Genomic DNA, 26,023 nt, shown 5'->3' on the forward strand with positions numbered 1-26,023 from the left:
AAGTAACCATTGGAGTACCACAGGGTTCCATGCTAGGACCTTTACAGTTTTGCATATAGTTGTCTGACCTCCAAGTCAAAAAACAGGAACTCTGGTTCAACAAGTTTGCAGATAATTTTAAACTGGGTGTTATACTTGAATCCTCTTCTGATATGCAAAAGCTACAACATGAGCATACACATATTAGTTGCTGGTACTCTGACAATGAAGTAAAAGTAAATACTGAAAAAATGTGGTATTGTTGCATTTGACAAACAAATCATCTCCCCAGCTTATATTATAGAAAACAGCCCATTCCCAAACAAAGGTGTGAGAGCCCTTGGAACATGTGTATATAACTCCTTTGTTGATCATCATGTTGTAAAGGTGGTCAGGGTATTTCCTATAAGTCCTGAGAAGTTCTGAACCATCTGTGTTCTGCACTGATCAGTCCCATCACAGAATACAGTGCCCCTTTTGTGATGTATCTTACATATGCCAATGGTTTCTTAAAAAAAAAAAAAAAAAACTCATGACACTAAAGGACCTGAGCTGTCAAGAGACTTTGGAGGTCTTGTCACTGTATTTGATGTCCTACAGACTCCTTAAGGGTGATCTGTACTTTGTCTTCTGAGCCTTTAGGGATCCTGTGGCCCAAGACCTCTTATTTCTCTACAGATCGAACAGCACTGTGAACACTAAAACCAGAGATTAGAACATGCTTCAGCAAGTAAAAGATAGATTTGTCATACATCTACCCTGTCTCTGTAACAAAGTTCCTGTCCAGATCAAGCTGTGTGACACACTGTCTTCCTTTAAGAGGGAATTAGACAATTGAATGGGTATCCATAAATTCACCCCAGGTATGGCTACCTTATCGCTCCTTGAAAAAGAAGGTAAGGTCTAAAGGTGAGTACTGATGAGGTGTAAATGTGGTCCATTTGTCTTGCACATGCTGTGAGTCTACATTTCTTTGAAAGCAGTGGCTGATTATTAGTTCGTAGATGTTTACTAGACTAATGACCACAAGGGCCTTTTTAAGCCTAGCCATGCATCCCAAATCTCTGAAAAGTTCTGGTACCCTTGATAAGTGTAAGCAGGGGCCTGGGGGTAAAACGTTTTCAAGGAGGGACCTGGGAGATGAATCATTTACAGGCTACCTGTGTCCATTAGTGACATAGGTGCAAACCAGGGATGGATTTCCTGTTCCCCATCCAATTGTCCCAAGTTATACTTGCATTGGATTAGGGAGGAACTCTGCTTCACATGGATGGGGAGCCTGTTCCAGAGAGGGGGTAGTCCCTGAGATACATACTTATCTGTCCAGCAGGTCCTATTTATATCACAGGCAAGGTTTAAGTCTTTAGAACAGGTAATGCTGGTGCTGTTTGTTTTGCAGATATGCAGGAGGCCCATCAGAATGGAGTATGAAAATGCCTTGTATGCCGGGCACAGATCTCCCCTCAACAGCCTGTAGGAGACAGAATACAGGGACAGGGCCTTGAGGTGGTCTGCATAGGACATGTTACATATGCCTGCTATTCTTTTAGTGAGTAACCTCTGTGGACATTACAATTGTTGGATATTCATGGTTAGGTAGGTACTAAAGGGGGCATTATACTCAACGAGAGGTCTGATGAATGTCAAATACAGTGGAACTCTGACTTCCTTGGACCTAGATGCCATACCTTTGTTTATAACTTGCACTTTGTAGAATGATTTCCCCTGCTGTAGACACATGATGGTCAAAAGCTACATTACTGTCTATGTGTGCCTGCAAGTCCCTGACTACTGGGTTAACTCTTAGGGGAGTGGTGTCAATATGATATTTACTAGGAATAGATGACTTTCCAAAGAATACTATTTTGCATTTTTTGGCATGTAGTTTTAGTCCATGGCTCTGGCACCAGTTGTTTCTCTGTGTCAGCCCTTCCTGGAGAACATTTGTGTTGGTGGGTGATTCAATGGCAACTCCTAATTTGCAATCATCTGATATATTTTTAAGGAGTTACATACCAAAGCGGGTTATACTCCATGGAAAGAGGTGACCATGGTGAGTATAGTGCCTGAATTCCAAACTCAGTGGAAGAAAATTGTAGCATATCACATTACATGAATACAAGTGCACAGTGTGAAACGGGTTGCATTTTGTTTCCTGAAAAAAAAAATTGTCTACTTAAGACTGACAGAAAATACCCAAAAGTAAACTGCCTGAATCTAAAGCTTTACCCCCCCCCAAATAAAACATAAAGGCATTGTTTTTTCTTCTTGCAGGGAAAAGCCAGTACTCCTATGTACCCCAAATACAGTTGCTTAGTTAAATATGCCAACTGTATGATCACAATACCACAGGCAAAAGAAGCACTGTGAGAGGGTTAACAGAGTACTCATACAAACTGTGATCTCATGCTTCCATTATTTTAATATCAAACTCAATTAAGAAAGAAAAAATTGGGATCATGGACTATGGAGTTATTAACATATAAGGCTCTTACCTAGTCATAGGGATACCACTATAAATGGCCACAGAATAACCAGAATGTGTACAACAGAAGACATATCTCACTGCATTTGCATGGTGTTGGCTAAAAAAAATAGCAGGTAATAAACAAAACAGAAGAAAAACATTCAAAAATTCATAAGAGTGCTATGGAGAAAGAAAGAGTCTTTGTATTTTTATTTTTCATAATTAGTTTACTTATTTAGACATGGTAGATGAATTGAATTCATCAAAAAGACCCTTGGACCATTGATATAATTAAGTGATTTGCTCAGTATCACACAGGGAACCTCAATGTATTGGACTTCTGGCCTGCAATCTCTCCAGATAGATAATTTTAAAATATTTATATTTATTTTTTGCAGAGTCCCAGTCTGGAACTCTGTATGTATATTACATATATAAACAGATTACCAGTTTCTGTTAAAATAAATAAACAGAGTTGGCTTACTCCCAGCCATTTATGATTGAGGCTGCATTGCTTGCCTTAGCTGGCCCGAGTGAAATTGAAAGTAACATTATTAGGCTTAATGAGAGTTGTGATCTCAGGATATCATAATTTTAGTTTCTTATTAAATCATTTTCTCTGTGTTAATAATATACTGGATATACTTGTGTGAGCTCTGAGAATGATCTGGATATGCTTTTACTTATTTTTAAGTCACCAGCTCTCATGTAAGGTAAACTTATAAACTAGTTATCAGAGTTAATTTTTCTTCTCCCATGGGTAACCTCTCTTGCGTTTGTCAGAAAATACTGTGAAACAGACTTTGAACAGTGTACAGCAGATGGTGTAGATGTATAAATTAAATTTAAAGGAATACTGTGCTTTGTATAGTCAAATAATTACTCATGGGCATTCAGGTTAATTTTTAATATACTGCAACATAATATAACATGATAACAAAACACTAGATTTCATGCTGTTTGTTTGTTTGTGTCTTTCGGCTTTTCCCGGTTAGGGGTCACCACAGCGGAACTCCGGTCCGCTAATGATTGGTAGTGGATTTTTACGTACCGGGTTACCAGCCCTGATGCACAACCTTCAACGAAGCCACGCCCCATTCACGTATGCCTCCACACAGAAGACGCTCTAGCTGAGAATCGAACGGGACAGCGTCTTGCTATGAGGCGACCAACGCTTCCGCAGCATTCATGCTGTTAACATTCATTAATTTCAGTACATGATAAAATATAGTTTATAGTTGTAGCTACAGTTACCCATTTATACTGTACAATTATCTTTTAGTTCTGTGTATTTGTATTTATAATATAAAAATAGTTTATTTATTTTTATGTACTTATTTATCTGTTCATTCTGTTACTGAAGCCAAAGATCACAATCAATTTGAACACATGGATAGTGAAGTGGCCACAAAGGGAGAGGATGGGAGTGAGCGGCTGTCCCATGCTGGTGGAGGGTGACAGCTTAGGCTTGCTGCAGTAAGTAGCATATGAGCATGGCCAGCTCCTTGCGACATAAGAGGTAAAATGCTTAGTCAGGAGGTTGTGCAGGCCATGGAAGAGTTTATACTCTTGCAGAAGGCAGCGTTCATAGAGTTGGCAAGGCTGCTACAAGGGGGTAAGAGGGCACACTGGCAACAGTATGATACTACACCAGTGCCCTTGATCTCCTCATCGACCACAGATATTAATTGGGTTGAGCCCAGGAGTGGCTATGGCAGATCTGGTAGACCCACTGAGAGAGGAGGGGAGCAGTGGGATGAGGGGAAAAATCAGTTTGAATATATGTTCATTTTCAAAAACTCACCATTTTTATTTTAACTCATGGGTTCATAGGAGGTTATGAGGCTAATGGCCCTAGAGCCCTTACAAGCCTAGCCATATTTCTCCCAAGTTGCCCCAGTTGTCAGTGATTAGGTGCATGAAGTTCACAGCGGTAATGGTCTATGGCAGTTAGTACTGACTTCCATTGTCCAGAAAGGACATGGGCGCCACCCCAGGAGTGAATTTGCGTTTACCCATGTGTAGATCAAGGTTACATTTGAAGAGGGTCAGGGAGGGGCTGTGTTTCACTTGAACTGGAAGCTTATTTCAGGGAAGTGGCAGTCTCTGGGAGGTTTATCTGTCTCCCCAGCATGACCTGAGGCTAGGTTACGATTCCTGGCGTGAGTGACCCTCCTGCAGTTTGATTTACAAATGTGTAGCATTTCCATCAGGGCCTGTTCAAAGACTGCCCTGTAAGCCAGGCACAGGTCATCCCTTAGCAACCTGTAGAAGGCAGAATACAGTGACAGGGTTTTCAGTCTTTCCATGTAAGACTTGTTTTGTGTACCCTGTGATTTCTTGATGAAAAGCCTCTGTGGTCTCTCTAGTTGTTGCAGGTATCTGCTGAGGTACATGCAAAAGGGAGCATTGTACTCAGTTATTGGTCTGATGAGGGACGAGTGTAATGGAATTATCACATCCTTAGAGCTAGATGTGATGACTTTACTTATAAGATGTGCCACATAGAAGGATTTCCTTACTACTGTGAATATGTGGTGCTCAAAATTCAGATTGCTACCAACCTGAGAACTCAGACCATGTACCGCTGGCTCTACTCTTGAGGGGGGTGCTGTCTATAATGTAATTAGCAGGGTGAAAGCTTTCCTAAAGGGAATAATAATGCATTGTTTTGTATTTAGTTTTATTCCACGGCTTTGGCACTAATCATTTGTCTGCGTTAACCCTTTCTGCAATATATTAACATAGTTGGGGGACCGAATGATTGCTCCCAATTTGCAATTGTCAGCAAACTTGGTCAGCCACAGGCCATCCAAGTTTGCCTAGACATCTGACAAATAAATTCTGAACAGTAAATGAAGTATTAGTTCATATTTTCTGAAAGAAACAAGTAGACCAGGGTCCTCCACAATGAGTGGTAAGAAGAAAAAGGGAACAGAAGAAGAGTGTGAACATACTTTTGTAAGTACAGCACAGTAGAAGCAGATAAAGAGAAGGAGAAAGGACCATTAATGGAGAGTTGTCAAAAAGGGAGTCGAGGGGATGGATTGAGTAAGGGGAAAATAATCTGAAATAAAAAGTGCTAAAGACATGCAAAGCAGCTTGGTTGAGGACACGAGGACACTACAACAGATTAGGGTTGACACCTGTCCCACATTGCGAGGGACAGTCCCTTTTTGGGCAGTTGTGTCCTGCAAAAAAATTGAAAAAATGGCAAATGTCCTGAGATTTTAGTTCATAAATTATTTCCTATATTTTATGTAATAGTTGCATAAAACAGTTATTCTGTATCTGAAACATGTAAATATTATAAGAAACAGAATAAGCAACTAAAATACTACAAGAAAAAGCTTTTATTTAGGCAAAAAAGTATAGTTCTGTCCTTGGTACTGGCCGTCGGTATGTTTCGCCCTGCAAAATCTGACTTTTTTACCAAAAATGCCCCACTTTGGGCATTTGAAAAGGTGGCAACCCTACAACAGATATGCGAATTGCCTGAAATGGAGGTGAAAAAGAATGGAACAGAAAGAAATTGAGTGCTGAGAGTTAATGAGATCATGGTATAAGACTACAAAACCAGTTAGGTTCTGCAGAAGCAGATGGATGTACACGAAATTTTGCTTCTCAGTTTTGGGCACATGTTGCAAGTCGGAGAAAGAGTACATCTTGTATGGTGAGGGTCAGAAAGCAGAAAGTCAGAGCATGACCATAATACTTTGTAGGCAGATATGATAGTAAGTGCAGTGTTTTAGATTTAAAAAAAACTCTGCCAGAGATACTATATGTTTTTATCAAAGGATTTTGTTATAGGTGGGTTCAAGAAGGTAGTACTCAAAGTGTGCAGAAGATTGCGTTCTGCATGATACATAAATGTTTATTTTTGATTCAGAGACACAATAACCTTCAGTCACAGAGCTTGAGATGCTGGTTGTATCAGTTGTACACAGCGGTGATGCCATCAGCATAACCTCTGTGAGCTCAATGTACATGCACTTTATGGATGCCTCAGCCAGGATAGTAAAAGGACCAGAAGCTTGCCAAAAGTATACCATATCCCCACTATAGTAGTAAGCACAGGTAAGGGATTATCTTACATCGGGTGGGGGTCCTGCTTAGCCATATTGGGTGGGTGGGGAATAATGTGCCAAGGACTGCCATTCCATATAAAGTGTTGCATGAACATATAGCTTGACTTGTCCTTTGTAAACTCCATGCAAAAAAGACATTGCTGCACTATACAGTGTTAAATAACCAATACTGAGGTTCAAGCATCATGACAAGTATTCAATGACTTCAAAAAATGAATTTCCAAGCCTGTCTCAACTGATTTTTATGGAATTCTAAGTTGAGATGATTTGGGTGTAGGGAGTGAAACACTGATTTATAGTTGTAGTTAAATTTACTAACAAGTTAACTCATCATTTTTTTTTTTTGCTTATTTATTTTAAAGTAAAATGGTAGGTATTACATAATTCTAAGCAATGGGATAGAGGGAATACACATGTCAACAGTAATATATAATTACCTACATACCTCTGTGTGCCAGCACATTTATGTGGCTTCGGAGTGCCTTTTTGCATGGGCTGATGTACTGTTTTGCTATGTTTCTCTCTACTGGTATGTCTACAGATACAGACGTTCATGCTATTTATGCATGTAATGTTGTTTACAACAAATGACTGTAGCTATGTTAATAGTTTTCGTCCTTTACTCCTGGGTTTGGGTACTCGTTCTGCATTAGCATACCATGTGGCACAAATGGCAGCTGGTGACTTCAAATCATGGTGGTGGTAGGGCTTCAGGAAGTAACTGAATGGATGTGATTACTTGGAACAGAGTGGACTCTATTATGGACAGGTCAACAGCTTTAACCATTGTTACAGTTTTGTATAAATAACTGGTCATGCACTACTGCACATGCCAAATGGTCTTCCAGCAGTATTCTTCCTCTGCAGAATACAAGCATGAGAAAGAGTTTGTTTCAGACATATGAGGTGACTGAATAGAGTCTACTGAAATATTATTAAACTCAATACCTCTCAACACAAAACTAGTTAGCCCTGAATGCACATAACTACTTAATTACATATACATGCATGTAAATGCATGAATTCTAATATCATGTGAGTGAGTTTTGCACAATAACATATGAAAACTAAAAAAAGAGCACAACCTCTTGTAATCCCCACCACCCTCAAAATTATCCATATATCTACACACACACACACACACACACACACACACACACACACACACACACACACACACACACACACACATATACACACTCCATAATTGCAGAACATTTGGGAAGAGAGAGAATTTCCCCAAAACAGTGCACAGTGGTCTCAGGTAATCAAAATTTTCATTCATTTTGAAGACACTGCAAGTCAAGAACATATGGAAAAGATGATCTTTAACACTGGTCTTCACTATCATAACTCAGATGAGTTTTTGATTTCATGATGTTCCACATACTAATCACTGCTGCAGTAACCTTAGCTATCAGGGTTATATCCTGCCAAGGATGTAACAGCAAGCCAGCTTCCAAAGCTTCAGGGCACCTTCCATGCATCCAAACTGTCAAGCAGCTCAAGCTAAGCTGACTAAGACAAGTCTGGGTGTGAAGCCCTTCACAGCTTTACTGTCACCGAAGAGTAAGCTCCTCTGAAGCTTTTGAGGATCAGCAGTTGACTTGTGCTATCTATAGCTGAGCAAATAAGTTCCCTTTGGGGAGAAAGTTATTTCTTACTGATGTTTTATTATTTCCTCTTCAGAAAAGTTGCTTTAAAGCTAGGAGTGTTGTATTTTAATGGATTGCCTTGAGATTGTAATGTACTTTTCAGAGTAGCACATATTGTTTCTGTCAGTTTAAAAGTAGCGTCATCTAAATGATAAAATATTTTCTGTGGAGGAATTGTGTTTATGTTAACACTGTCGGGTTGCCATAGTGTTTCAAAGTCCTTTTACTGTGATTTTTCTGTCAGAAAAAAAATTGTGGACTGGTAGTTTTACCAGAAATGTAATTTGTTTTCCTCAGGATAGAGGCACCATTTTTGGCTTGAAAATGGAACAGATTGTCAGTCCTGTGGTCAGTCCTTCTTCCAGCCACAAAAAGAAAAAGTTCAGCAAATGCAAACAATCTTTGCCACCACAGCAGGCTAGCTATTTGCCTCAGCCACAGGTGGGTGACTGCTGTGGCCATTTGTTGAACCTCAGGCAACTCATCCTTTACCCCAGATGCCTCTGGTTTTGCACATACAGCCACTAGGGTTTGGGGGTTAGCCATGTCCTCTGCAGCTGTCGGAGTCCCCTCAGTGGGCAAGAGAGAATCACTCTTGTCAGTCCTGAGAGAGGGAACAGGGTAAGTTTCCCTGTTGTGTCAGAATGCTGTACCTATCTCTGGGGAAACAATGGCTGCAGTTAGTAACACAGGTTGCCCATTTTTTCCTGACAAAAAGAAACAGAAAATCAAGCATGCATCTACTCCTCCTTAAATTTCTTTGGATAGGAGTAGTTTATTGGGACAGGTTCGGGGTTTGATTCAGGCTATTGATCCTTCTTGTAGATTAACTTCCAGTGAAAGAAAGAGGGATGCCGCCTTACCTGAAGTATTTCAAGATTCTGAATCTGAACAGGAAGATGGAGAAATGTATTCAGGGTTTTGTCCTCAGATTTCTGATTTAGACTCTGAGGAGAGCTCACTTTCTGAATCTCCCTGTGGGGGTTTCACTTTCTCTGAGACTATTGTTAGAATGTCCCAGTGGTTTCAGTGGGAGAACTAGGAGGTTTCTCACTTCCTCAAACAATATTGAGTTGTTACAGAAGGATTTTTCAGAATACACACCCATTCCTCCTGTCCTGTCTGCTTTAGAGGATGTATGTCTTGCTGCATGCACTTTTCCTGATAGTTAGCCAGCTGTCCCTAAAAAAGGCAGATAGGCTGTATAAAGTTCCTCAGACTTTTAAAATTTTTTACACTATTCCCAAACCTGAACAGCAGTTGTAGCCTTAGTTGACTCTGTGCTGCTAAGAACTTAGTTAATTCCAATCTTATTCATTATAATAAGGATGGGAAAATTATTGATAGTTATGGGAAAAAAAGTGTGTACTTTTGCAACTTTGAATTTCAGAATTTCTCATTGTCAGGATATAATATGTTAAAGTTTATTCTGACGTATTGTGAAAGTATGAGGAATGTTTTATCTACAGTTTCTTCCTGTGAAGAAAAATCTTTTTTTAAAATAACTTAGTTTCTTCTATTGCACAAGTCACTACTCATTGTTTGCAGTATGTGCATGACTCTGATAATACGTTTTCCAGAGCTATGGCCACTGGTACAGTTTTAAGGAGGTTTGCTTGGCACAGAACCTCCCAGGTGATGTTAAAAAACTGATTTAAATTCTCCCTTGGGTAGAGAGTAAGTGTTGTCCCCTCTACTGCAGAGGTGATCAAAAAGTGTGATGAAAGGGGCAAGCTGATCCAGGGAATCTCTAAGATTTTTCAGCCCTCCTTTTCCAAATTGTCCAAGAGATTTACTTTCTCCTCATCCAATTTTGACAAAAAATAGAATAAACAGTGTCAAGAAAATTCAGGTAAACAGATGTTTAAGAAGTGGCAAGGAAGTTCCAAAAAGAAGTCTCAAACCTCCCAAAACCAAGGACACACTAATAACTCTGAATGACTATTCAAGAGACCCTGCGAATCTCTTCTCACCCTGGCCCTTTTTCTCTTCCAAAATGTTAGACTGTCCATCCATTTTCTCTTTTGCAACAGATTTTTTCAGACAGTGGGGTCTGAAAATTTTTCATTAGGGTTACAGATGGCAGTAGGAGGAAATTCCTTCTTTCCAGAGGAGCATTCCTTTTCCTGCAGATCAGATTTTTTTTTTTGTTTCCACCTAATCTTTATCACATGCTGTCCCAAGGAGTGATAGAACTAGTTCCTCCTTCCCAGGTGGTTAAGGGGTTTTATTCAAGGATATTCCTAGTCCCAAAGAAAGGAAATTCTTGGAGACTAGTTCTGGATCTTTCATTCCTAAACCTGTTTATGATAGAGCCTAAATTCAAAATGATTTCATTTTATAACCTGTTGCCTCTTCTTCTCTTTCAAGTTTCCCTGTAACACTAGACTTAATATGCTTATCATTGCATTCCTATTCAGCCAGACTTCAGACGTTGCTCAAGTTTTTGTGTGTCTGGATCACATTATCATTTCTCTGCCTTACCCTTCAGACTATTCAATGCACCAAGAATGCTCATTTGCAGGCTACAGGGTATCCGCATTTTCCTGTATACAGATGACTTGATTATCTTTGCAGAGTCTTTTTCAAAATGTCAGGAAACGCTCTGTTGGGAGAGAGATCTCTTGCACTAGCTGGGATTCCAAGAGAACATTCAAATGTCTTTCTTGACTCCCTCACACAGGCTTGTGTTTCTGAAATGTCAACTTGACATCTCAGTTCAAACAGCTTATCTTCCACAGAAAAAAAATAGATGTTTATTTAGCTCGATTTCTAAGATTTTTCATTCACACTTCTGTCACTGGGAGAGAATGCCTCAGGATTTTGGGTCTCATGGCATCTTTGATACCCCTGGAACGACTCCACATGTGAAAGATACAGTGGTATCTGAAATCTATTTGGTCCCAGCATCCACACCCTTTATCTTTTCAAATCCCAGTACTGTTTTTTTTTTCAGAAGAGAAATTACTTGATGGAGACAACAGATATCCTTAAATCAAGTTGTCCCATTATCCCACAAATGCTTCAGACTTTTCTTGGGGAGTAATTTCAGGAGAGATAAAAATGCAGGAGGCTTGGGACACCAAAGACAGATGCAAGCACATAAATATCAAGGAGATGCTTGCCCTGATCAAGGCACTGAATTATTTGAACCATCCTTGGTCACAAGAACCTCTTCAAGAGGTTGCAGTCAATACCACAGTGATGTAGTACATCAACAAGAAAGGGGGAAACAGGTTGTACCCTCTTTGCAAACTAGTCATGTTAGCTTGGGTTATAGACTCACAGCTGAATTTTATTCTACAAGCATCCAGCATTCTGTCTGAGCAAAACTGTGGGGCAGATAAGTTGAGCAGAACCTGTGCAGACCCTCATAAATGTAAACTAGATCAAGGGGTCTTCCAAGATTTGATCCATCTGTGTGGAGTTTCTTAAGTAAACTCTTTGCCTCCTCTCTTAACAATCAACTGGCAAAATGTTATCCCAGGGCTCATTGCAAGAAGGCCTGGAAGACAGATGCATTTTCTTTTCTTTGGATGGGAATGTTCCTATGCCTTTCTACCTTTTTCATTGATATCCAGTATACTTCTGAAGATTCAGCAGGAATCCCCCAAGATCATTGTGGTGACTCCCTTCTGGCCCAGGCAACCTTGGTTCTCCCTTCTTTTGGAAATGAACTGGGGCATTTATCACAAGCTTCCTCACAGAATGGATGTACTCACACAAGAACAGGGCCTTTTGATACATCCCAACATCTGTCATCTTCAATTGACTGGATGATAAGGTCTTAATTCCTTTTAAGCAGCTGTTTTCTGAGGATGTGCAGCAGTTACTAATGGAGGCAAGAAAGCCTGCTACTAGAAAATTATATATTAGCAAATGGAAAAGGTTTACTAGTTGATGCCAACAATATAACCAACACCCATTTGAGTATAGTTGTTCTCTGGTTTTACAATATTTGTATGAGTTACTATCCTATGAGCTTTCTTATTCCTCTGTCAAGGTTCATTTACTGGCCATTTAGCATATCTGCCCATGGATCCCCCTCTTTCAAGGCAGTTGCATGTCAAAATGTTCTTGAATGGGGTTTTGTATAAGATGCCTCCAAGTAAACCAGTCTCCACTGTTGGGTTCTCTGACACAAAATTAAGATCCCAAACATTTGCTGCATTTGAACCAGCTAATCTGGCTGATTTGAGGTTCTTAACATCGAAAACAGTTTTATTGATTGGTTTCACCTCTGCAAGAAGGGTATCTGAGTTGCAAGCTCTTATGGTGAATCAACCCTACTTATTATTCCACAAGGACAGGGTTTCTTTATGCCTAAAGTGGTATTTGAGTTTACTTTAAGCCAGGCTATCCATATCCCTGTTTTCTTTCCTGAACCTAAAAATGAGGGAGAAAGGATGCTCCGTAGTTTGGGATGTCCCAGACAATTCAAGTGCTATACTGGCAGAACTAAATATTTCATATCATCGGATCAGTTGTTCTGTTTTTGTGAAGGTAAGAAGAAGGGACAACTGGTGTCAAAGCAGACTATTTCCAAATGTGGTCATCTAAAGCTATTACCATTCATTATACTCACCATGACAAATCTTTTCCAGGCAGGGTTAAAGCCACTCTGCTAGGACGTTGGCTTCTTCTATGGCGTTTTGGAAAGGGTTGGATTCTAGAAGTGTTCTAGAAGTTGCTACTCTGTCCTCTGTACATACAAGCACTATAAGCCAAATTCCTTGTCTAGGTCTAGCTCATGCTTTGCTAAGATTATTCACCAGGGGGTCCAGGATCGTTCTCCTTCCACCTCCCAAGTATAGTTAGCTATGGTAATCTACCCGTATAGCTAAGGCTACTGCAGTAGTGATCACTATAAAGAAGATAGTACAGTTGTGTAACATGAACTTACCATAACAGTAGATGTTCAAATGATCAGTGCTGCAGTAACCACTCATTCCATCCATCCCCCTTATTTTTTGTTGCGTTTTTTTATGCCAGGGTGTGGACATTTATTTTTTGTTATTCCTACCCTTGTCCTATAAGGGCTCAGCTTTCCTCTCTTCTGGCAGTAAAGCTCTGAAGGGCTTCATGCCCAAACTTGTCTTTTATTCAACTCAGCTCAAGTTCCTTGACAGTTTGAAGCTTTAGAAGCTGGTCAGCTGTTATATCCTTATCAGGATATAACCCATGTAGCCAAGGCTATTGCAGCAGTGACCATCTGAGCATCTACTTTTACAGTCAGTTCAGCTTATACAACTGTATATGATGAACTGCATTTCCAGTACTGAAACATGGTTTTGAGGATGTGGTGTCAGCATAGTACCCACAGCCTTTACATCTACCAGAATTAAGCACAATGTGAGATGGACTTGCTGATCTTTAAAATGAGCACTGCAGTATAATGTGCCAAATAACGTTTAAAATGAATAAATGCATAGGGCTATAACTATTTGAATAAATCAATTTCTAAAAGTGAAAAGATGATAACTGCAACCAGAATAAATGAGAATACATACAGGGATTATATGAATCAGAACAATACTGATCTGGAATGAAACAGGGAGGTTAGATTATTTAAACATAAAAATAAATTCTTAAAAAAAAAAAAAGAAAAATGTCTTTAAATATGAAAGAATTAATAAGAGATTGCTAAAGAAGAAAATGACTGATTGATGTAATGAAGGTTACCTAAAAGAGTGAGAAGCAAAATAATACTACTATCCAATTTTGTATTGAAATGTAAGATAATTAAAAGCTGCTTAAAAGATGTTAGAGTACTTAGCATATGTCTGTGCTATATGACTCAGATCTTCCAAGGACTTGGTTATGAGCACTTCATGAAAATAAACTGACATTTAGCCCCACAGTTGTAACATAACTGACCACTGTGTACACATGAAAAACCATATGATGTTGTTCTTCTTTTGGCTTCTCCCGGTTAGGGGTTACCACAGGGGAACTCCAGTCCACTAATGATTGGCAGTAGATTTAATACAGTGCCGAGGTGCCAGCTCAACGCCCAACCTTCAACGAAGGCACGCCCGTTCTACACATGTCTTTCGAACGCCACTCGACTGTGGGTTGGACATGCAGACTCCACACAGAAGGCGCTCCAGCCGAGAATCGAACGGGAGAACCTCTTGCTGTGAGGCAACAATGCTACCGCTGCACCACCGCTATGAACAAAACCTCTCTCCCTGCTTCCTACAGTTTGTGGTTCAGTCTCTAAAACATACATATGATCAAGTACAACCCCTTCCATCATCCATCTAGTTAAGTCTTCAGTGTCACATTGCTACATAATAACCCTCACCATTAACAGTGAATGCGTGTGTGTCTGTACCTGTGTACATACTCCCCTTCCAAATGTAGTTTTGTGCTTTAGTCCATGCATACTTATTTTATCCCCTTTTGTCCCTTGTACTATAGACAGAGGTGTTCCATATTCTGCAGTTTATTTCCTGACTCTCCATAAGATGCACTCCCCTTCTAACTCCCCATATTATTGTCATACCCCCTTTTCCTTCTTAGAGAGTGAAATTGCTCTCCTTTTCCTTGCGTAGATGAGCAAATCACATAACTTTACAGATTTTAATGTGATTTCAATGTTACTGTATTACGACAGGGCTGACACAGTACATAAAAACAGCTTAAGGCCTTGTTACTCAATGTTAATGATATTTTTCGCATGCTACGGTTCAGTAATGGGTGGCAGATGCCATGACATGGAAATCAATAAGTCTGTCAAAAAAAAATTTCACAAAGACATGGCTTTTGCCCTAATTACAGCACCCAGGTGGCAATCTGATGACTTTTTTTTAACAACTGCATTATTTCTAGGTCTGATAAGTGCATTTGAAACAGTTGAACACAGTTTATTGGTGATTAGATTAAATGATTATAGTTTCTCAGATGAGAAAACCCATTGGTTCAAAAGCTGTCTCACAAACAGAATTTCTTCCATATTTGGGCATACTTCACTGTCAGAAGTAGATTTGCTAACTGAGAGTGTACTCCAGGATTGGTTTATGATCTTTTCTGTTCTTCAGCAACTTAAAACAACTTGCAGTGTATCACATCTTCTTATAGATGCTCATTTTGAAATAGCCATCAGTTTGCTAATCTCTAGGTTAGATTATGCACTCTTACCATTTCCATATTGTGCCTTCTGTGGAAGGTTGGGCACCGGGCTGGCAACTCGACACCGTAAAACTCCACTGCCAATCATGAGCAGACATGTGATTCACTGTGGCGACCCCTAACCGGGAAAAGCCAAAAGAAGAAGAAGATTAATGTATTACAAATTACTGAGAACAAAAGTCTGAGATTAGTACATCTTGCCAGCAATACCGAACATCGTCTCATAAAAAAAGCTGTTTCGCTTCTTGTTACTGTCAAAGCCAGCTACTTACTAAACTCTCTAATTTACAAAATTAAACAAATATTCTACTTCCTAATGAACTGATGCCACATGAATCTTCACACTTCTTAAGGGTTTCTGACAACTGTGAACGTAAAAGACCTCAGTTCTCACTAGTACCCTGTAAACAAAATATTTCATGAAATAGCTCCTGCTGCATGGAGTAGTCTACCTACTGATCCAGCACCAATACCAACACTGCAAGTGTTCAGAAATGAAAATTAAACATTTTACTGGCGAGTTTAAGTGCACCTGTCTTAGGTTAATTCACTATTAATATAGTACAACTTGAGTTCAGTATCAATATGTACTACATACTATGGGATTAAATTTGTATTACAGGAGGGGACTTTCAGTATGGCTGCACGCTGATCGACAGCTTTATTTCAGCTCTCCCAGTGTGAAAAATGAAGCTGAGAAACAATGGCTAGTAATTCTGACAGCTTTAGTAAAATTCAGTTATTGGTTAAAAAGTGCACTGCCTGGATGCCAGCAAAGAAGAAACTTAGCCTGAAAGAAATCAACTAGAAAAAGTGAAGAGAAAACACTGATTGTGAGGAATTCTGCAGCTGCTCAGCAAAAAGCAGTTCAAGCTCTAGCTTTGGAACAAGAGATGGCTTCCAGTAAGTTAGAGGAAAACATAAATCAAATTGTACTCAGACCTGATTAAAATAAATTAACACTGAAGGAGTATATCAACTCAAATAACAAAGGACTGAAAAAATGGAAGAAGCTTTAAACACCTATTCAGATGAACTGATAAAACTGCAAAAATCAGATGCTGATATCAAGAAAAGGCTGGCTGAGTAGGAGACATCTCAAGAAGAGCTGTTTCAAAAAATTGTAGAGTTAGAGGACAGAGCACGCAGAGAAAACTTGAGATTTTCTGCTGTACCAGAGAAACTGGAAGGAACAGGCTGTATTGATTTTATAAAAGAACAGATATTTAACTGGACTGTTATTCCACAGCAGGATTTGTTAATTGAAAGGGTATATCGAGTGTATGCTCCACACCTGGCCGTGAGGAAGCAGCCATGTTCTGTATTAATAAAAATGCAATCCTGCCAGCAGAAAGATTTGATCCTGACAAAACTGTGACAGAAGAGTAAAGTATTAAAAACTGAAGACAGTAGAGTTTTTTGTGGGAAATGATTATTCACTGTACACCAGGCAGAAGAAAAGCAAATTTATCCCAGAAGTCAGGGACAGTCAAAAGGCAGGTGTAATATTCAAGCTTCTGTACCAAACTGTCTTCAGAACATGTTTTCCTGGAGGATCAAAGGCATATTTAATGCAGAACAGGCTAAGGAGAAAATGCAAAAATTTTGATGAGCAAAAAAATGAGTTATCATGTAGAAGGGGACTTTACTTCTCATTTTTCTGATAATAAAGCTCATAGAGAGACTTTACCAGTGAAATATTTTCCCGCGTTCAAAAGGAAAATGCTTGAGAGACAGAAAAAAGCACAGGAGCTGACTAGAAGAATCGGGAGTACCATGAACTTGAACCAGACTCTGGTGTTGTAAGATGGAAGTAAACATGGAGAAGACCAGCAACACTGAAATTATTGAATAACTGTAATGCTAGAAAGTATCGGTCACATTTATGAAATATTGCTTTACAAGAAAAAGTGGCTGAGAAAGCTTGGACTTTTGTTGATTCTGTTAAACTTGTGGATGGACTGAAAAGCATGTACCCAACTTCATAGGTTCATAGTTTAGTACTAAGCTAACTGCCCTTGTGAGCCATTTTAAGCCTAGCCCAATTATCCCTTGTGAGACTCAAATCCTGCACCTTGTGTTTGTAAGGAAAACACCTTAACCATTAGACCACCCTCATAACACCTCATGTCATTAATATTTAAAAGAATAAAACAATTTTTGTTTTTAACAGTATTTGTATAAAACATTTTGTGGTATAAACTGCATGTTATATAGTAAATCAGATTTGTGTAGTATGCAGTCAGGGATATCTAAGATGAGGGGGAGGGGGAGTCTTTTCATTGACTTATGTGATAAAGATACTAAAGTAAGTACTTTTTTAATTTTAAGAAATGTAGGCATTGCAAAATGAGAAGAAAGGCTGAACTAAAGCATGTTTAAGTTAGTATTCTGTAATCATGGCCTGTTGGAGTAGGGGGATGAGGTGTAAAAAGTGCACTGATTATAATGTATATAGAGTTGAGATGTTTGCTCTTACTTTTGTATGGATAAATGTATTGATTAATGTCTTTGGCTTAATCTTAAAAGAAAAGAATGTGACTGCAATGAGAAGGGCCAAGTCTCTTGCATATGTGATGGTATTAGCTTGTTTTTTTCCCTTTAACAAACCAATGCTCTGATGTTATAATTTCTGTCCATTCTTGTACTTAGGGGTATCAGATTTGATGTCAGATCTGACTTTGGCCACTTCAAAGCTTAGGATCCAGTACTCAAGCTCCTCCACCTATCTGTAATCCTTATGCAAGAGTGTGTTAGCTCAGATCTTATTTGCCACCTTCAAGTGCTGATGGATCTATGGTCCTTGGACTTGTTCATTCTGCAAAGAAATTTATAATATTTATTTCAGATAAGTTATTGTATAGATCTTTTTATAGATCTTTTCTCTCTCTTTCTCTTTCTTTTCCTCCCCTGTTCATGCTATTACAAAAAAGAAATTCTGATAAATAGATAAGTAGGTGTCAGTATTAGGTATAGGATATAGTGCTAGTATTCAGGTTATTATAGTTATTGTTATTCTTACTGTTATTGTCGTTGGTGTGGTTGTTCTTGCTATTGTAGCTTTTGTTTTTCCAGGGATTGCAATCATGTCAGACACACCTTATGACTTTAAAAAGTGCATTTTGTGCACTCACACGTTACGTAACTCCGCACATGAGGAGTCTGTCTATTGTCTTGGCGCCTCACATCTGGATGTAGCTTGTTCTTTTTCTCAAGTATTTGATCAGAGAGTTTTTGTGGAGAGAAGGAACAAGCTAATTATGAAGGGTCTTATTCAACCTACTTCTTGTATGAAGACCTTTTCAGTATCAAGGGTATTTTCTCCTTACTCTGCCTCTTCCTTATCCAAGACTAAAGAAAAGACTACTTCTCAAAGTTCTGAGAAGGAAATATCTAAATCCTCAAGGAAACATTCCCCTGATCTAACGTCTTCTTCAGCTCCGGCACCCAAAAAGCTAAACATTTGGAGCCAATGTTTTTGTATGATCTTATCATTATAGGTCCCGTGACACCACCAAGGTATTGTTTTTCCAAGACTTAGGTCTCCTATTTTACAGGACCAACTCAATTTCCCAGCTAAGCTCTCTTCCTTGGCTTCATCACTACAGTCAGATCACCCAATAATCTCACTGAAGTGGATGTGGACATGATGATTAGGGGTTTCATATGAACCCAGACTCAACTGGGGGTACTTCTGGCTCCAGTCAAAGTTAGATCCAGTAATGCTTTTTCTCCCTATCACCCTGATATGGCTTCTTCTCCAATCCAACCCCTTGGATTGGAGGCTATAGATCTGATTCAAGCCTAGGATAGGTCTGTACTGGAGCCAAGACTTCAAATTTCTTCAACTTTGGTCAGTACTCTCTAGAGCTTGGTTCCAGGAGCCATAACATCAGTGCAGACTCTGACAGGTTGGGATTGAATCTGAGGTCTTCAGAGCCTTTCCCATCCTTAGAAGCTTTGTCAGTAAACAGTTCTGCTCCAGTAACTGCCTTGGATCCTAGCTGAGTGGTTTCCAGGGTCGAGCTGCCTCTGAGGGTTTCAGCTCTGGAGGATAAGCTCCACAGATCTGTTGCAAGCTCAGCATTTGAGAGATTGCTCTCTAAACTTAGAGATAGATCCTCCCTTTTGAATTTGGATCCAACCCTCCCCCATAGAGTCTCCCAGGGCCCAAAGCATGCTCTCCATGTCCAATTGAGGCACCCAGTTCTCGAAAGCCTTGAAAATGTTTTACCTAGTGAGACCTTGTATGATTCTGAGTCCTCCACTGTGCAATCCACAGAGGAGGTTCCTAGGAAACACAGGTGTAAGTGAAGGCACTTGGATTCCCCCAAGGAATCCCCCACAACTTGTACTGATTTTGATGAGGGAGAAGGTTTTCCAAGAGTTCCCCTTGATGACATCTCGTTTGGCGAGATCCTTGAACTACTTGGACAGAAAGAGGGTTGGTCTTCCCAAACTCCTTCTGAGGAATTAGTTTTCCTCAAGGCTTTTGGTTCTGGCCCATCTACTTCTTGGGTATTCCCCCCAGCAGATAGGATGGTAGATCTGATCTCATCCAGGGCTTGGAAGGAACCTGACACAGTTGAACTCATTCCTAACAAGCTGGATAAATGTTTAATGGCTCCAAAAGACCATTTGCATTGGAGCAAGGGCCTGGCAGTAGATTGTATGGTTGTGGCAGCAACCACTCAAAAGTATATTGCCTAGGAGTGCTCTAGTATCTATCAGCCTAAAAGGGAATCTTGAACCTTGGACAGATTTGAAAAGTGGTTTGCGCCTTGTCACCTTTTTCAATGAGAGTACTTAATTATCTGACACATTTTACTCTCTTTCAGAGAGATTTAGTCAAAGAGATCTCAATTTTTTTTCCAGAAACCTTAACTACAGATCTAAAAAGACTCTTGATTCTAATATGGCAACCCTTCAGTCCCTTTCTTACTGCTCTATGCACCTCATCTCTAACACTATTTCCATCAGAAGGCAAGCCTCAATGTGGCTATGTGATTTCACGAAGCACTTCAAGACATTCTTTGTCAACACTATTTGGTCCAAAAGTGAGATAGACCATTTCTAGAAAGAAGCAGGATGATAAATAAAGAATATGTGTTAGGATAGCCAGGATATGATGAATCCATTTTTATAAAAAATGTGGAAAAATGTCCTGAAGAGGAAGAAGGATGTTTAGGCAGGGTTCAAAGGCATGGGTTGGGTGTTGGCATAATGATTAAGGTGTTTAACTCACAGACACAAGATACAGGGTTTGATTCTCACATTTGAAAGGTAAATTGGCTAGGCTTAAAATGGCCCACAAGGGCAGCATGCCTAGTACTTACTTATGAAATTATAAAATCCCTGTCTGCCCTAAGGCTTCAATTCTCAACCCCTCAGAGAACTTTCTACAGGAAGGCAGGAAAGGGGATATGTTCCAGAAATCTCAAAGTTTTTCATCCAGTACTTCTGGAGAGAGACATCCCTGTGGCAGAGGGGGAAACTCTTACAACAGACATCACCCCAGGGGCAGTGATGGTCTTCAGAATCAAGGCTTCAGAGGTCCTTTCTTAGAGAAACATTTCCAGTGCTCCTGAAGGATTACCCAACTGTCGTACTCTGGAGGTAGTGGGGGGGGGACACTTATCTCTGCACCCAACAGCCTGGACATTGATCACTCAAGACAAGTGGGTGCAGAGAATTATTACCAGTGGTTGTCATTCTCTTTCACCATTGCTTCAAAAGATAATTTCCGATGTTCCACCATTGCAAAGGGAATGCACAGCTTCAGAAATAGAGATGCTTCTAAGAAATCAAGGCATCCAAGAAGTCCCACCAGACCAGAGAGAATCCAGAGTTTACTCAAAGTTCTTTTTAGTGCAAAAATAGGGACCCAAGACCAATTTTGGATCTAAGCCACTTAAACAAGTGTGTAGAACGAGCCAAATTATGGATGGTCATGGTTCAGTCCATTCTTCCATTACTGAGTGAGAATGACTGGATCTGCTTGACAGATTTTCAGGATGTGTACTAACACATAAATATGAGTAGCTGTGCTTCCTGCAGGTAGCAAATCGCTTCCAATTTAGAGCTTTGTCCTTTAGGCTCACCACAGCCCCCTGGTGTTTAACAAATGCATGGCAGTAGTGAAGGTTGACTACAACTGCAGGGATTCTGGGTATTTTCTTATTTGGATAACTGGTTGATGATCTGCACCCCCCCAGGGATCTACTTATTTATGCTAGGGATTCCTTGTTCCACTTGTACGAAGACCTATGGATAATGGTAAACTTTCAAGAATCTTTATTGCAGCCAACCCAATCTCTGGAATTTGTAGGAGCACTTCTTTATACGAGATTAGTGATTTTGAAACTTCCACAGTCACAAATATCATCCATCCATCTACAAGCTCAACAAGAAGCCATCTGCCAAAGATGGTTCTTCATCCCTTGACTTCCACGTCTGCCTCCATAACCTTGGTACCGATGGCCAGATTTTATATCAGAATTCTTCAATGGACATTGGCAGTCTAGTAGTCAATCAGGAAACAGCCCATGTCTTATCCAGTCATTCTGACTAACTCTTGCAGGGAATGACATTCAGTGGTGGATAACCTTCCCCCTTCTTCAGCAGGGCTGTCCCTTTATCCTACCATCTCCACAGGCCACAGTGACCATAGACTCCTCCCTACCTGGGTGGGGGGGCCATTACTTGAGAAGAATGGTCCAAGGCATGTGATCTCATGTAAACACCAGTCTTCACATCAATGTCTTCGAGATGAAAACAGTCCTGCTAGTGTTGCAGGCATTTCAGGACTCTCTTCCCTTGGATGTGATTTTGATAGAAACAGACAACATGGCTGTCATTTGGTACATCAACAAACAGGGAAGAACCACATATTACCCCTTGCGTCAAGAGGCTATGAGAGAATGGCAATGGGCAATATCTTCTCACCGCTTTCTGATAGCAACCCATATTCCAGGAAGGAACAACTTTTCTTTCTGACAGGTTGAGCAGGTCCATTCTGCTCCCTCATGAGTAGTCCCTCATTCCTTTAGTAGAAGAGCAGATTTTCAGCAGTTGGGGCCATCCTTGTTGTGATTTTTTTACTTCCCCCATCAAAAACAAATGCAACAAATTCTTTGTTCTAACCCCCCATGAGGGACTCTGATACACCCTTGGCCCCTGGGACAACTTTGGGCATTTCCATCAATACCATGGATTCCAAAGTTTCTCCAGAAAGCCTCAATGTTGAATGTCTCAGTCATACTCATAGTCCCTCATTGGCCTCCTCAGTTATGGTTTTCTTTCCTCTGGCCTCATGTAGTTCACCCACTATATATGGCTCAGGCCCAAACTTATTATTGCACCCATCTTGTCGAACTCATCCAAACATACAAGCCCTCAGACTAACCACATGATTTCTCCAATTCCTGTAATGGTTCAACATTCCAGGTTCTCTCCTTCCATTGTTCATGTTTTATTTTCATCACAGAAACCTTACACAGGAAAAGCAAATGAAAAATATTTCCTATTTGAAAATCATTGATCCTGTTTTAGCCTCATTGCTTCAGTTTTGGACTTCTTTGCACACCATTTTCATGGTGGAGCTTGTGACGCCCATGCACTGGCCCAGTAATCAAGGAGCCTCTCCTCACCACTAGCACCAGTGAGGGACATGCACATTGGGAGGATAACAAGTACACACACAGTAAAGTACAACTTCCCTTAAGAGCACACAGGGACCACAGTCAGTCTGGGGCTGTTTTCTCCCTTTCTCTCCACATCCCCAATAAGATTCCCCACTGGCACAGCTATAGGGTCTAGATCTCAGCCTAGTGGTCAAGCTAAAACCTCCAGCACCCTCTCTGTCCAACCAGTGCTTCGTATCCCTGCCCAAGTAGCTGACACACACACACACACACACACACACACACACACACACACACACACACACACACACACACACACACACACACACTTTGATTTGATTTAGATACAAACACACAGACACTTCTGGGGAAGGCTGGCACAAGTTCTCCAGCTGTGTACCCCCTTTATGCCCAGACTATAAGGTGTACCGACTGCCACCAACCACTAATAGCAGCTACTATAAGGCCCTTCCCAAAGAGTGTCCAATTTTACTGTGCAGTATTATTATCCAAATAGTAAGTGTGACTGAGACTTTAAGGCTATTTAGGAGTGGCTAGTACAGTATCCCCAAATGCATGCATAAGAGCTTAAATTATCTCTACACAAAACAGCCACAGTTGAAAGGTTTAAAAGTATGTAATAATAAATAATAAAAACACAAGACAATACTTCTTACTTCATCACAGTGCTAGTCAAGAGTTCAGAGATCACAGAAAAATGCTTAAAATAATACTGTAGAATAGTCTGACAAATATAGAAAACAGCTAGTCTAATCTGGCTAAATTCCTATCTAACTCTAAGAGCAATACTGTTGTAAATAAACTTACATACATACAGAGCAAGGGCAGAGTGCTGGAGTATGATGTCAGATCTGAAGACAAATACAAAATGTTCTCTCTCTCTCTCTGAAATCTGTTAAATTGATAATACATCACTGCTGATTCATTTTAAATTACATCATTCGTGACACTTCTCTGGTTCCCAGGCTAAAAGAAACTCAGAGTTTAACATATCTTTGTAATCGTGCGCCTGCAGGAAGCCACAGCAATAAAAGATGTTTTACATTTAAAATCTAGTAATTAAACTCTTGTCTTAAGACATCCTGTCTCCGAGCTTTGAGATCTAACAGTCATAAAATGCTTTACTTTATCAGCTTTCTTCCAGCAGGGTCCACTGTGGTTACATTTTTGAATTTCAGAACATATAACACAATTTTTCTTATATTTATTTTTCTTACATTTGCAAAAGAGCCTGTGGATTATATTAATATTTACAATGACATAGAGTTATCTACAAAATTCTATCTATCTAGGCTGGCAGCCTTTCAGTTTTTCACAGAGCCAGCTGCTCCACTAGCAAAGTTCAATTAGCTCCCATTTCTTCTTTCTACATTGGGGAAGGTCAGATTCCTATAGCTGCTCATAGGTTATCTAAGCACATTCCTTCTATGCCCCACCCTTCAATTAGAAATCCACCCCCCCATGGTATATCACTGCTGTTTTGCATCTTTTGAAAGGTCCCTCCTTTTACCCAGTCCATAAATTTGCCAGTCTTTTTCCCAAATGTCTCCAGCAAAGGTGAATATACCTTGCATTTGTTAGCTGTTCATTGCCAGCTGCTTTTTACTTACCTTTAGACCTTTCAGGATGTCTGATCAGTTATTAATTTCCTTTTCAAAATCCAAACTGGGACAAATGCTATCCAAAGCCTCATTATCTTGCTGACTAGCCCAAGAGAAGGGATTATCACTCCTGTTAAACCCTAAAGCACATTCAACAAGATCTGTGGCTCATATTCAGCCTTTTTCTCTAGGGTTCAGATTGATGATATTTGTGCTGTTGCTACCTGGTCAAAAGTCCATACCTTCATATTACATTATAAATTGGATATCCAGTCCAAGTCCAGGGCTTCCTTTAGTTCAGCTGTTTTCCAGAATATCCATCAATGAGACCTCTCAAGGGTTAAGTCAATGGAAACTCTGTCCATAGAGGAATGGATGAAGAAGATGGCATCAGATGCAAAAGTTATGTACTCACACTAAGACTGGATCTGTGTTGTCATATACCGGTCATTCCTCTACTACCCTCCGTCCATGCCCCCCCCCATCCTAAAGATTTTTCTTACAAGTTATTTTTTATCATAGATTTCTCCTCTGAGATGGATCTAACTGATGTTCCGTTGGTTCCTGAAGGTTTAAGCTGTCTCTCCATTTACTTCCTTCCTTGGCATACACTTGATCCTTAACCATATTGTATTTTTATGTGCATATATCTTACGTAGGTTTCTTTCTCTTGTTTTTTTTTTGTTTTCAAATGAGTATAAGTGGGCAAAATAGATCTGAGTTAACACACTCTGTGCATAGGAATTATGGATAGGGTGAGAAGCCTGAGTACCAGATCCTAAGGTTTGAAGGGGCCTGAGTCATATCTGACATCTGATCCGAGGCCCATATGTAGAGAATTGAACAGAGTGTGACAACACGTATCTAATGTTATGGTGAGTGTATAACTTTCATTTCAGTTTGAGTTAAGAAGTCTGCAGCTGATGGCAGTTGTGCATTCTCTTATGTTTCCTTGGAGACAATCTGACTGCAGTTGCAAGCAGCTGGTCTTGAGAGTTCTGAGAATTGCTGGCTAAGGGAAATGTAAAATTAAAAGGTACAAGGACAAACAGCTCATTAAAAATAAAAGTTTGAAATTATTGGAAGTGAATAAGAGGCAGCTTTCCTAGCAACCTAAATATTTCGTTGAATTTACTTGAACAGTGTATAATTTCATTTTATTTAAATATAGCCAGCGCAGTTTGTCACAAGACTAAAAGTTAATGTTTTCTGAAAGCCAACATCTGGGAGGGCAATAGAGTTAAGAAAATTACAGACAGCAATCAGTATAAGTGGGAGCATGGGCTTGTAACATGCACTTAACCATGGATGACCTTAATTTTTGGTTAGGTAAAGCCTGTGGTTGTAGCTGTTGACTTGGAACAATTGATGTTAAGTTGTCTATCTCGCCTTTGTTCTTGGTGGTTGGGTTCGGAGCCGATCATCTGCTCCAACT

The 26,023-nt window shown here is 39.9% G+C and overlaps 1 protein-coding gene across 3 annotated transcripts in view; it reads left to right on the forward strand.

Annotated features, from left to right (window-relative positions):
• The window catches only part of KIZ (kizuna centrosomal protein), a 1,514,946-nt gene that overhangs the window by 519,997 nt on the left and 968,926 nt on the right, over positions 1–26,023 (forward strand). The window lies entirely within an intron of this gene.

This window comes from Protopterus annectens, chromosome 1.part2 (genome assembly GCF_019279795.1).
Source record: "Protopterus annectens isolate FY-2018-M chromosome 1.part2, PAN1.0, whole genome shotgun sequence".
NCBI classification, from domain to species: Eukaryota; Metazoa; Chordata; order Ceratodontiformes; family Protopteridae; genus Protopterus; species Protopterus annectens.